The following is a 14,086-nucleotide window of genomic DNA, read 5'->3' as shown; positions in this document are numbered from 1 at the left end:
ACACCTAGAACAGTGTCTGGCCCAGGAAAAAATATTTACAAGTGACTGACCAAATAAATGAATGAATTTAGCAAATATAGGCTAAGTGCCTGAATGTGCAAGTCTTTGTTCTAGACGCTAGAATGCAGCAGTGGCTCAATGAGCCCCAGCCTGGCAGAGGGTCCAGGGAAACAACAGATGATTCCCAGACCCACGTATGATAAGTAATGCAAGGGGGGAATTAGTGTGGGGCTGTAGGAACACACAGAAGGGCCTGCTGAGGACCCCCACGATGGCTCAGTGGAGTTGGCACAGGGGGGGGCTAAGGGGGAGATATACAGCCAAAGACACAGACACTGAGTCTCAGGGACTTGAGGTGCCTACTACGGGGAGCATCTTCTTTGGCCTCTTGAGGTGTCTCCCTAGAGGCAATGACTATAAATCTCTAGTCACAACCTGGGTCCCCAGCACTCTGGACTGGGGCTGGATTTCCTCTACTCTTGGGATAGCTCAAGTCCACTGCCAATAGCTGACAATAGCACAAGGCGGACAAAAGAAACATAGAGCTTGTTGTACGCATGGCAGGGGAAGGCAGTGGGGGGAGCAGAAAGGAGGTTATTATAGCCCAGATACAACAGGCCTTTGCATTTTAAACATGGAGAGGAAGGAACAGGCAGATTAAAAAGTGAGAAATGGCGGTTTACAGAGAAAGGTTAGCTGTTGGAGAATGAGTAAGAGATGGGGGTGGGGGGACAGCTTTGATAACAAAACCCGAGGAATTAGTTATCTGCCAAAATCTACTGCTTCAAAGGGAAGCTCAAGAGTCATCTAAGCTGTTTTATACAGGGAATAAGACTGAGTTGGGACAGGATTTCATTGGGTAATGGGATAAAAATTCAGGCACTGCTCATTCAGATCCAAGGCTCTCTTGCAACCCGGCTCTGAGCTGGAGGGAATTGTGTTGTGGTACATATTTATGTTTGAATGCAAGCCAGTACATATTCTACAGGCACAAAGTTCTTTCATGCTCAGGGGAAAAAAATGTTCCTGTTCTTACATATTCCTGTTCTTACATATTCTTTTATGTAAAAGAACTAAACCTGAAGTACTTAATAAGAAGTCATTGTTGGCAAAGGCCTGGTATGAAGCAAGGCGGTGTGTGTGTGTGTGTGTGTGTGTGTGTGTGTGCTCATGAGCGTGTGCGTGCATGTGTGTGTGTATGTGTGTCCAAGAGAAACATACATCTTTGCTACAATGGGGCATGAGCCAGGTTTTCCATAAACGGATAAGAGGACTCTGCTGAAGCATTTGCAACACTACATGTGTTGTGGGTCACACTTGAATGTGCGTTGTTCCCCTTTTCCTTTTTTTCTAACCAAGTCCCACCTGCCCAGCATGCCGCATCCATCAAGACTTTCAATAGGTCTGGTTTCAGTTCCCATAAACCGGGTCAGGCAGTAGTAGCAGAGTCAGTGGTTGGTGGAGTCCAGCATCTCAGCACCGCCCACCCCAACCCCCAACCCCGGTGCGCCTGCTTCCCAAACTCTCTCATGTCACCAAATTGCAAATCATCCAAAAGCAAAAGATAAAATCCAGGCCAACTAAGGCCATTTGGAATGTGGGCACTTGGAGGCAGATAAATACCTTCAATACGATCTGAAGCTTTGAAGTCAGAAATCAATGGCCAGCTTTTCAAAGGAAAGGGTAACAGGTGTGCTCAGGTGAGCCCCAGACAGCTGGATCTGTGAAAGCAAGTGCTCGCGCAGGTGTGGTGGATGCTCCAGCCATATGTCCTGAGCAGACACGGGATGCAGGAGGAGGAACGAGACTGTGAATCAGAGAAGACAGGCCCGTTCAGCCAGCCATGCCTCATTTGTCTCCAGGTACACAGAGCAAATCCACAAGTAGAGAACAAGAACACAGCAGATGGGACTTTCCAGAAGGAACCTGCTTCTTGCTCCAAAGCCTTCAGAAATATAGGAAAAAGACAACCAATGCGTTTTTGGCCAGGTAGCTGATCTCAAAACCAAGACACTGAAACTATCAGGACCCATGAAGAGGAATCTTGCAAAGATAAGCAGTAATGAGGAGTTGAAGTAGAGTGGACTGTAAGTATTACCAGCAGGGGCATAGCCCCTCAAGACATCTTGCTGGCCTGCTTTCATGCTCAAAAACTCCCACTGATGTTTCACACCCTTAAAATGAAGCCCAAAGCCTTACAATGGCCTACAAATGGCCAGACCACCATTTACTGTTCCAACCCCATCTCCTCGCATCTCATGCCAATTCCAACTACTCTGGCCTCCTGGCTGTTTTTCAAAACATATCACCTGGTTCCTTCCTCAGCATCTTGATATTTGTGGCTCTGTCCACCTGGAAAACTCTTTTCAAAACATTTCACATTGCTCACTCCTCCACTGTGTCCAAAATTTTCCCACATATTACCTCTGCAGAGAAGCCTTCTGACCCAGATGCTACAGGAGACGAAGCACCACCCACCCCCTTGCATCACCCTCTCTTCCCTTAACTTGTCTATTTATCATGCTTTTTGGTTGCCCAGCACATTTTTAGCATTCTTGCTGTGTTTGGGAAACTCCAAGATTTCCCAAGCAGAGACCAGTATTGTGGCTTTACCAGTGTCCCCCAGCCCCCAAATCCATATCCATCCAGAGCCTCAGAATGTGACCTTACTTGGAGATAGGTTCTTTGCAGCTATATAATCAGTTAAGGATTTCATTTTAATGAAATCATCCTGGATTTAGAATGGGACCTAAGTCTAATGACTGCAATCCTTATGAGAGAGAAGAGAGGGAGACTTGGACATAGACTTACAGGGAAGAGGCCACGTGATAACAGAGGCGGAGATAGTTATGTAGCCACAAGCCAAGGGATGCCAAGATGCGGGGAAGAATTCTTCCCTCGAGCCTTCAAAGGGAACATATCTCTGCCAGCACCTTGATTTTGGACTTCCAGCCTTCAGATTATGAACCAATAAAGCCATCAAATTTGTGGTAATTTGTTACAGAGCCCTTAGGAAATTAATACAGCCAGAAAACCCATTTCAGGTAATTCACCGAGTATCTGAAAAGCAGGCACGACCATTCCCACCTTACAAATAAAGCCTGAAAAAAACAAAACAAAACAAACAAACAAACAAACAAAAAACAAATAAGGCCTGGAGAGTAGAGAAACTTCAACTCATGCCTTGAATCTTAAAGAAACCGGAAGTCCTGAGTTCTGACAGTCCATCTCCCGGAGCTGTCTCTAAATAATAACACCACCATGTAAAATGAGGAGGCTGGAATGCCAAGTGATCTCGATGATCCCATTTTGTGATATTTTAAGGTTGCTACCAAGAACAACTTTGGCCTAGAGGTAGTGTAGGGTAGTTACCAATGTGGGAAAAAACTTTCAGGGTGCCTACAAAGCCCACGATCGGAAGTTCAGAGTGGCAGGCCATAAATTCTTTTTATAAGAGAAAAGGCCAAGCAAGGGTCCATTTTAACAACCATCTGGCATCTCTAGCCTGTAACCTGGGCTGAGTTTGTACTGAATTTCATGCTTTGGGGCAGAAACCCATACCAGAAAAATATTCCTTAATGCATTTTTGTGCAGCTGGATAGAGCCAAGAATTTGTTCAGATTTAAATTAAATAACCCCTATGCTGATACTACAAAGGATATTAATCAGGTAGACTTAGTAAATACTGATAGGGCACCCAGAGGGTGCTGAGCACTACCAGGAACTTGCTGATATCACTGGAAGGAAAGAAAATGGGGGCCGTTTTGGCTGGCGTGAATCCCATCTTTAAGCTAATGAGAGAAGTTGTCATGTCCTGTTTGGTGTTAACCTGAAGAAAAGTGGTCCTTGTGAGGATACTAATCCACTTAATCAGTACCAGAGCAATAATTTGGTACCCTCCCAAGAGTACTACAAGGACCTGCCAGGTTTCATGAGAATATAAGCCACAATAGAAGGAACTCAACAACCCAGAAATCTAGATGTGTAAGCTACATAGAATCATACTCTCTCTAAACTATAAGCAAAAGATCATCTAGTCTAACTGCTTCATTATACAAATGAGAAAATCTCAGCTCTTGAATATTAAGGGACTTTTCATTGAGAGGTTAGCTTGTGATTGTGCAGACCTCAGGCTTTAGGGCAGAGAGACCTGGGTCTCTTACCACTTACTAGTTGGATGGCCGTGATCCATGACAAGTTAATTCCACTCCCTGCATCTCCACTTGTTTCCTTACCTCTAAAATGGATATGATAATGATTTTCACCTCCTTTTGTTTTGCAAGGAACAAAACAAGGGATGCAGAGTACCTGGTATAGAGTAAGTGTTCAATCACATGTTCTTGGTCTTTCCCAGGGTCATACAAATTCTGGTTGAGCCAGGATTAAAACCCAGGTATCAAGGACTGTCAGGCTGATATTCATCCCATGCCACATCACCAAAGAGAAGGGTATTGTCCACTTGTATCCCTGGGTCTACATTCCAATAATTCAGGATACTGACCAGCACTTCATAAGTCGAATAAGATACAAATAACTTCAATAAATCTCTTTTTTCCAAGTAAGTTCAGCAAGCCATCCCATAACCCTATGCCGAATTCACAAAACTGTAAAGAGCTTCCTTTGGGACCAACATTTTCTGGCTAATTAAGATGAATGTTGTATCGATGAAAGATTATTTTAAAATGGTACTGATAGTGTTTAGACATTGTCATAACATCAGCCGGCAGATCACTAATTTGCAAATTTACTAAAGATCTTGCCAATTAAAACCCCTTCTAGACACTCTGAAACACACTGTCACTGACAGCTGATAGACCACATGGTAAAGACATGATCATATTAAAATCACACAAGACTGTTCTCCCTGGAAGGGCTGAGGGAGAGAGACGGGGACATGTCCCCAAAGTGAGTGCCACTAAGTCAACCCAGCCAGACTGTCAGAGGGGAAAAGCAAATCTTTTGGTTTCATTTTACCCTCACTGTTTTCCAAAACAAACAGTGGAACTTCTCAAAAAGTCTGCAGGAAATTATCATCCTGCAAAATTGTTCCTGTGTTTCTCTCAGTGAGAAAAGCCAGGAGAAGGGAATCTCTGGACCAAACTTGATGTTCACAAAGACACAAATCAGCTTACCTGGAAGCCGGTGGGCATTAGCCCAGGGCCCTAGGGGACACTTTACACTTCTCTAGGGGTGTTCTGAGGGGGCAACAGTAGTGATCAGTCCCTGGAAAGTCACCCCAATTAACAGCACAGTGAGTTCCTGTAGAGGTCCATTTTACAAGCTCTGCCCAGCAGTGGGTCATTGGAGGAAATTTTCCAGATTTGGAAGTTAAGGTAGTATGAAAAGGCATGCATTCAAACGGACAGATTTCATATGTATAACCCTAGTAACCAACATTTAATGAACACTTCCCATGTGCATTATATCATTTATTCATTGTAGCTATCCTATAAGATCGGTGCTACTATTATTCCCAAAAATCAAGTGAGGAAATTAAGGCGTAGAGATGTTGTAGAACTCATTCTTGTATACACAGTTGCTATGCAATAGAACTGAGATTCAAACCCAGTCCCATCTGGCTCCAGGACCCTGGTGGGGAAACTCCACAGTGTATCTGGCCTTATTCCTGAGATAGGTGATCTGCTCACACACTAGTCCATAGGAGATTGTGACCTTTTCTGAGATCCATGTGTACTATTTCTCCATTCAATAAGATATTCAGAAATGTAGCAAATTATACAAGAATAACCATACAAGCAGTTACTGTATTTACATTCTATATAGAAACAGTGTGTACTAAAACCTTAAGAATCTAGACTCAAAATATGTGATTACTTATGAAGAACATAAAATTAAAATGGGTTTATTAAACAAACTGGACTGTAAATAAGATGGTACTATGGTTGTGGAATATATTACCCTGAAACTTAGTGGCATAAAACAACCACTTATGACTCATGAATTCTTGGGTCCAAAATTAGAGAGCACAGTGGGAACAATGTGTCCTTGATCTATGATGTCTGGGCCCTCAGCTGGAAGACTTGAGGCTGATGGCTGAAATCACCTGAAAGCTCCCTCATCTCCATGTCTGGGGGTTGTGAGCTGGGCCTCGGGTCCTCTCCACGTGAGCATCTCCATGGGGTGGGGAATCTCCACAGATTTCTTTCGGTATGGTGGTTGGGTTCTAGGAGCAAGGAACCCGAGAGAGAGAAAGCCAGGTGAGAGCTGTATCACCTTTTTTGACCTTGCCTTGGAAGGCTCCCAGAATTATTTCCACCCCTATTGATTCAACAGAGGCAAATCACTTAAAGCCAGTCCATATTTGAGAGGAGGAGAATCAAACCCCACCTCCTGTTGGTAGGAATGTCAAAGTCCTGGGGAAAAATAAATGGGACTGGAAATATCATTGGGGCCATTTTTGAAAAATAAAATATTTATTTATGTTTATCGTATTTAAAAGAGCAAATTACTTATACTATAAATCTTCATATACTATATGAACAGATTGGAGGCATCCATTTACCTTTAAACATTCTTATCTATTCTCTAAAGCAAACTTATGAACACCATATCAGTTGTAAAGCATCCCTAAAGCAAACGTAGGAAGACCATACTAATTATAAAGCATTAAAAATATTTGTATATTTATATTTTATATGTTTTTAAAAACAACCTCTCAAAGTGTGCTACCTAAAACAGTTGGCTAAATAACCATATATTAGGTTTGAAGGCAGTAAAATTGTATTTGTCTTTATCATATTACAGTGCGTTTTAGAAAATTAAATCAGCTTTTTCCTAAGAGTTTATGTGATTTTATTGTCTGTGCATAAAGACCTAGGACTACAAAGACCATTGGGGATCAAATTGTTCTTTCCACTGTTCCTGGGAAGGCAAGACTGAATCTAAATCATCCTGATGTCTTTATGGTTTATCTATTCAAATCCCAAGGAGAAGAGTAATGTGACCTAATACTTCCCACTAGACCCAAAGGCAGGCAGGGTGCACTATTTTATTTCAAAATATCTGGGGAGTTTCCAGAAATCTTCCTATTATTGATTTCTAATTTAATTCCATCATGGTCAGAGAACACACTTTGAATGACTTGCACACTTTTTAAATGTTTAGAAACTTGTATTATAGCCTAGGATATGATAAATGTTCTGTGTGCACTTGAGAACGATTTGTATTCTGAATCTGGGGGTAGAGTGTTCTTTAATTGACTAATGTCAGTTGGGTCACATCAGTTGAGCAAGTGTCCAAGTTTTCTATATCCTTACTGATTTTCAGCTTACTTGCTCCATCTGTTATTAAGAGTACAGTATCAAAAATCTCTGACTATAATCGTGACTTTATTTCTCCTTGAAACAATACCAGTTTTTGCCTCATGCATTTGAAAGTTCTATTATCAGTAGTGTGAACATTTTGGATTGTTAAGTCCTGCTGAGGAATTGACACTATACCTTTATGAAGGAACCTTCTTTATATGTGATAATATTCTTTGCTATGACATCTACTTTCTCTGATATTAATATAGGTATCTCAACCCTTTTTTGATTTGTGTTGGCATTTTTTGTCTGCTTCAATTACCTTTCATTCTACTTGTGCCTTTATTTAAAGGAAGTCTCTTGAAGGTAGTGTATAGCTGGGTCTTTTTGTAATCCAATCTGATAATATCAACTTTTAGTTGGTGTGTTTGGACCTTAAATTTAAAATCATTATTGATATGATTTGGGTTTGAGTCTATCATGCTGTTTTTGTTTTTAATTTTTCTCATCTGTTCTTTGTCATTCTCTCCCCCCTTTTCTTTCTCTGCTTTCTTTTGGATTAACTGATTGTTTTTTTGTGATTCATTTTCTCTCCTTCAGTAGCTTACTAGCTATCTCATTTTTTGTCACGTGAGTGGTTACTCTAGGGTTTATAGTTACGCATTTAACATTTTTTTAAGACTTTATTTATTTACTTATCGAAGAGAGAGAGAGAGCACAAGCAGAGGGAGCTGCAGGCAGAGGGAGAAGCAGACTCCCCACTGAGCAGGGAGCCTGAAGCGGGACTCGATCCCGGGACTCCAGGATCATGACCTGAGCCGAAGGCAGTCGCCCAACCAACTGAGCCACCCAGGCGCCCATGTTTTATTTATTTTTTTTTAAAGATTTTATTTATTTATTTGATGGAAAGAGACACAGCGAGAGAGGGAACACAAGCAGGGGGAGTGGGAGAGGGAGAAGCAGGATTCCCGCGGAGCAGGGAGCCCGACGCGGGGCTCAATCCCAGGACCCTGGGATCATGACCTGAGCTGAAGGCAGACGCTTAACCAACTGAGCCACCCAGGTGTCCCTATACTTACACATTTAACTTACCCATCTACCTCCAATGGAGGGCATACCACTTCCCTAGAGTGTAAGATGCATAGTATGAAACAGTACAATTGATTTTCCCAGCCGTCAGCCCTCTGTGCTCTGGCCACATATTTCACTTTTACTTTTGTTATAAAACCCGCATTACATTGCTATTATTTTTGCTTAAATGTCCAATAATCTTTTAAAGAGATTAAAATAGTAAGAAAAATAGTCACACATACCCATGTAAATCCATTGTTTAGATAAGGGCTTTTTCAACCTCATTACAACTGACATTCTTTGCTGGGGGTGGGGAGGTGAGGTGGGAGCAGTTTCGTGCATTGTAAAATGTTTAGTAGAATTCCTTGCCTCTACTCTCTGGATGCTAGTAGCCTTCCACCCTCCTTTCCCTTATGTTGTGACAACCAAAAATGTCTCCAGATATTGCCTAACATCCCAGAGTGGGGGAGGGGCAAACCCACCTCCAGTTGAGAACCATTGGTGCAGATCCACATTTCCATCTGGTGTCATTTCTAGCTTCTTGAAAGACTTCCTGTAACATTTTGTATACTGCGGATTTGCAGCTGATAAATTCTTTCAGCTTTTGTATTTCTAAGCAGGGGGGGGGGAAAAGCTTTATTCTTCCTTCATTTTTGAAAGAGATTTGCTCCTCCCCATGAAAATCTCAGGCTGATAGTTTTGTACGTCCAGCACCTTAAAGATGTGACTCTGCTGCCTTCTCACTTGCCTTGTTTCTGACAAGAAATCTACATTCATCCTTATCCTTGCTCCTGTGCATAATGCTTGTTTTTTTTTCTCTGGCTGCTTTTAAGATTTTTCCCTTTATCACTGGTTTTGAACAAATTGATTATGATATGCCTCGGTATAGTTTTCTGCATGTCTCTCGTGCTGAGGGCTCATTCATACTGGTATGAATCCTAATCTACAAATAGGTGTGCAAGAAATATCAAATTTGGTGTTTTGTTTTGTTTTTTTAACTCAAGTTAAATTTAACCCTTCCCCAACATATTGTGGTGAAATGCAATCATGGTCATTATTTTCCCTCCCCCCATTGGAGAGGGGACGTTCTCTGGGTGGTACACAGATGGGGAGGCTTCTCCAGCCTTGGGTCATTGGCATGCCCTGGTTGCCATGGTGACACCCAACGTTCTCATTCACAGCCAATGCTACTTTCAATCTGTGCCTGACACATGGGACACTTCAGCCAGTCAGAACCCTGTGCCTGAGTGCCTATCTCTAGGATAGGACCTATCTCCCCAGGTCTATTATTTTCTCCTACCTCCCAAGGTCTGCTCCTCTCCCCTGGAGGACCACAATAGAGTCATGCCTCTGTCCACTCCAAGGCACTCTCCCCTTCAGTATTTCAGAGGCCCTCCTCCCTCTTCTCCTCTCTCTTCTAAATATCCAGTACAATCTATTCAACACATTTGGTTTTGAAGAAAAACAAACAGAAAAAAATCACAAAACTTCAAAGATCTGCTTTCTACCTTGCAAAAAATCCCCAAAGCAAAGAAATGCCAATACCATGTCTACCTATCTGAAAAGAGAATGAAGGGGAAAGTTTGGAAAGCAAAATCCAAATTAACATAAAAGATCACCCTGCCACCTGTATAAACTATAATATAAGGTGGTAAGTGGTATCATGTACATTAATAAAGTGCCATTAAATGTGCTAAAGTGAGGACACAGTAATCTAGAGAGGAGGCAATCAGTGAGCTGAATCTTAAAAGATAAGGAAGGGTATGCAAAAGGAAGGCATCCCAGGGAGAAGCAGAAGCTTGTGCAAAGGTCCCACATTTTGGGGTGTCCTGGGAACAATGAGAAGGAAGGAGAAGTTGTGTGGAGGTGTGTGCAGAGAGAGTAGAGAAAGGATAGGATCATAACAGAAGAAGAAGCTGGAAATATTAGTCAATAACTAATGGTGAAGGGCTTTATATGCTAAACTAAGAAGATTTGATGTGATATTACAGGGATCTGGCAGTCACAAAGGTCCTTTATGTGTGTGAAAGACTTAAATTGTTCTAATTATTATTATTATGTGGTTAAAAAAATTAGGATATAGCAATTATAGCCAAAAGAAAAGAAAATCATATTCCTTTTCTATTGCGGCATATAATATTCCTACAAATTTAGCTGTTAAAGCAGCACACATTACATCACGGCTTCTGTGGGTCAGGAGTCCAGCACAGCTTACCTGCCTCCTCTGCTCTGGGGTGTCTCATAAGCTTGCATTCAAGATGCCAGCTAGGGCTGGAGTCCCATCTGAAAGCTCAACTGGAGAAGAATCTGCTCCAAGCTCATGTGACTGTTCACAGCACTGTTAACTTGCTGGCTTTTGACCAGAGGCCCCCACAGTTCCTGCCACTGGGATTCTCCATAGGGTAGCTCACAATATGGCAGTATGTTTCATCAAAGCCAGCAAAAGAAAGAATCTGCTGGCAAGATGGAAATTACAATCTCGTGTAACTTGTTCATGGAAGTGAAATCTTATCACCTTTGCTATAATATTTCAGTTAGAAGCCCCAACCACACGCAAGTGATGGGGATACACAAGAACATGAATACCAGGAGGAGGGGATTATCAGGGACCATCATAGAGTCTGTCTACTACAAAAAGAAAAAAATAAGCAATTAGTCACTGGCAGATGCCTTCTACATTTGAAGCAGAAGGTCTTAAACTGCTGGTGTAGTAGAAACTAATTGTCATGACACTGCACATGTGTCTCCAAATAGGTTATCACTTGTTCAGTATGGCCTCACCTACAAGGAGAATCAAACAATTGGCAATTTCATGAATTAAGGGCAATTCTCTTACACTATGAAGGATAAATATCTCCGAGCTTAAGTAAAAATCTATGCATTCATTAGAAAAAAAAATGGAGATATTTACCAAGACTGATTCCTTCTTTTAAATGCAAGATGTAGGTGCATGAAGATCACATTCTTGTACAACTCACATACATTACCATTGACAATAACTAAAGACACAACATAGTATCTTTCAAGCTAACAAGTAATTATAACTGAAAATAGACATTAAATAGATCTGATTTAATGAATTTTCTCAGACCTTATTTGTTTTTTTCTTCGTTACAGACCAGATTCCAGACTTTGGCCATATTTCTTGAAATGAAACCTGAAGCTCTTCCCCTAAGCACTTATGAAAAGAAGTCTGAAGGTTAGCAAGAGTAGCAGGCAAAGCCATTGTATACTTGCATTCTGGATTTACCAGTTCCAAAAACTTGTTGCATGAGACCGTGAACTAATTACTTAATTATTCCTGGCCTTAGTTTCCTCATCTGCAAAATGATAACATTGGACTAAATACTCTCTTTCAGCTCTAACAGTCTATGGAACATACTTTCCTTACCATTCAATTGTCTTAAATTATGCTCAATTGTTTTGGCCCAAATTTGAAAAGCGTTTGGGGGCTTGTAAATTGCAATCAGTCAGTTCAGGATGAATGTCAAGAGAACAGTCCCAGCTATGAGATATAAACTTGATTGCAAAATGGATCTGTGGGGGCTACAAAGGATGATATACTGACTGTAGAGTCGGTTAGTGGGGGCGGGGAGGAGTTCAGCTACAGTGGAGTGACCAGCCCTTCAGTGTCCCACCTCACATACAAATTTAACTGCTGCATTCTCTCAGAGACTTCCCAACCAAGGGTTCTGGAACATTCCCAGACTGTGTAACTATTGACTTTTTCTGTGTAACCTCCAACCTTAAGCTAAGACTAGAACTTGGCTCATTCCTGTCCTAAGCTACAGAGGCCAGGCTGTACTTTCTCCAGCCTTCTACTTCCCTCACTACCTATGAATGGAAAGAGTATTTCCCATCCGCACACACACTTTGCTAAGCATGTTTCAATACCCTTTATTCAACAGATATTAATTGAACAGATTCTCTGGAGAAGAGACATTTACTGATAAGTATGAAAACATATACACCATTACCAACTGCAACAATTCCTTTAAAGGAAGCATAGAGTGGGAGATAAACTCTAGTATAGGGAAGACACCATTGAGGAAGTGATATGTGAGCAGTGATCTAAAGGATGTCTAGGAGTTGAACAGAAAACCATGGAAGAAAGCAATATTCTTGATGGGTAAAGAGTAAGGGAAGGATGGTGGAAAAGGAGTCTGGGGAAATGTCAAATGGAGATTAGGAAGGTCCTTCCAACTGGCCATTGAAGAGTTTTAAGCTATGATTCCATTTGGATTCTGAAAATTTCACTCTGGCTAGGGTTTAGAGGGCAGCAGGAGAGCTGGTAGGAGGATATCAGGCAAGAAATCACAATAGTTTTGATGAGGGTGGAGTAAATGGAGATGGAGAGAGATGGACAGATTTCAGAGATACTTAGAAGTTCTGACAATATTTAATGGTGGATTCAGCAGAGGAAGTTAGGAAGAAGGAGAGCTCCTCGGTGTCTAGCTGGACAACTGAGTGGATGACAGTGACTTTCACTGAACAGGAAAACACTAGGGGAGAGTCAGGCTTCAAAGGTGGAATTATGAGCTGAAGTTGAGATGCCTTTGGGACCTCCCATTGGAGGTGACAAAATAGTAGTTGTATATATACTTTGGAGGTCAGAAGAGATTTTGAACATCTGGAAGTCTTTGACCCATAAGTGGCAACTGAAGACTCAGATGTGATAGACACCATCTAGGGAAAAAATGTAGAGTGGGAAGAGCAGAACCAAAACTTAAGGGACCTCAATATCCAATAGGCAGGTAAAGGAGGATGACTCAATAAGGGAGGATGGCAAGGACTAGTCAAAGATACAAAATGGAAATCAAGAGGGAAGACATATGCAAATGTTTCAAAGTGATAATTGTCAACATTTATGGAAGGTACAGTATGATGAAATGTGAAGAATGTTCATTATATTTAGTGACATGAAGGTCATGAGTGGGCTTAAATAAGTCATTTCAATAAAGTTTTAGGGGAATTAAATGCAGATTGGAATGGGTTGAGAAATGAGTGAATAATGAGAAATTTAACTATAAGAGAATAGGCAAGATTGAACAGGAGCTAAAAGATAAGGTATAGTAGAGGGAGGGTGATTTTAAGATGGATGAGACTTTACAGTAGTGAAATGCTGATGGAAAGGTAAATCATGATGACAGAGAAGAGAGATTATATAGGTAAAGTCACTGAAAAAGCAAGAGTGGATGAGATCTAGAACACAAGAAGAGGAGGTAGCTTTAGATAAGAGGAAGAATAGCTCCTTATTCCAACAGGAGGTTGAGAGGAAAGGATGGATTCAGATGACAGTAGATTGTAGGTCTGATAGGAAAAAGTTGGTGTGTGCATGTGTGTAGGGGAACTCCTTTAAAATGGCTTCTTTCTTTTGGAATGGAAGGTGAGTTCACTTGCAGATATGGAGAGTGGAAATAATAGAAGTAGATTCTTTTACTTGAGGGTATCTTTCTCGTGAGTACAGAAACTCAAGCTTGTATTCTCACGATCTTAGCAAGAAAAGTGAAAAAACAGTCAATCTGTATATTAAATATCACATAAGTTTTTAATGGCTTACTTCACTGAATTCAATCATCTTGCCTTGGGTCTGGGTAGCATTTGTTTTTTGTTTACTAAAATAATCTCATTTAGCCACAGGGACACAATTTCAAATCACATTTTCAGAAGGACGGGGCTTAAATACACTATCAATAACTTTCTTACCAGACTACATTACTCAAGAAATAGCTTCCTGGGTCTTGTTGGGA

The sequence above is a fragment of the Neomonachus schauinslandi genome, chromosome 14 (genome assembly GCF_002201575.2).
Source record: "Neomonachus schauinslandi chromosome 14, ASM220157v2, whole genome shotgun sequence".
NCBI classification, from domain to species: domain Eukaryota; kingdom Metazoa; phylum Chordata; class Mammalia; order Carnivora; family Phocidae; genus Neomonachus; species Neomonachus schauinslandi.
This window is presented reverse-complemented; position numbering follows the sequence as displayed.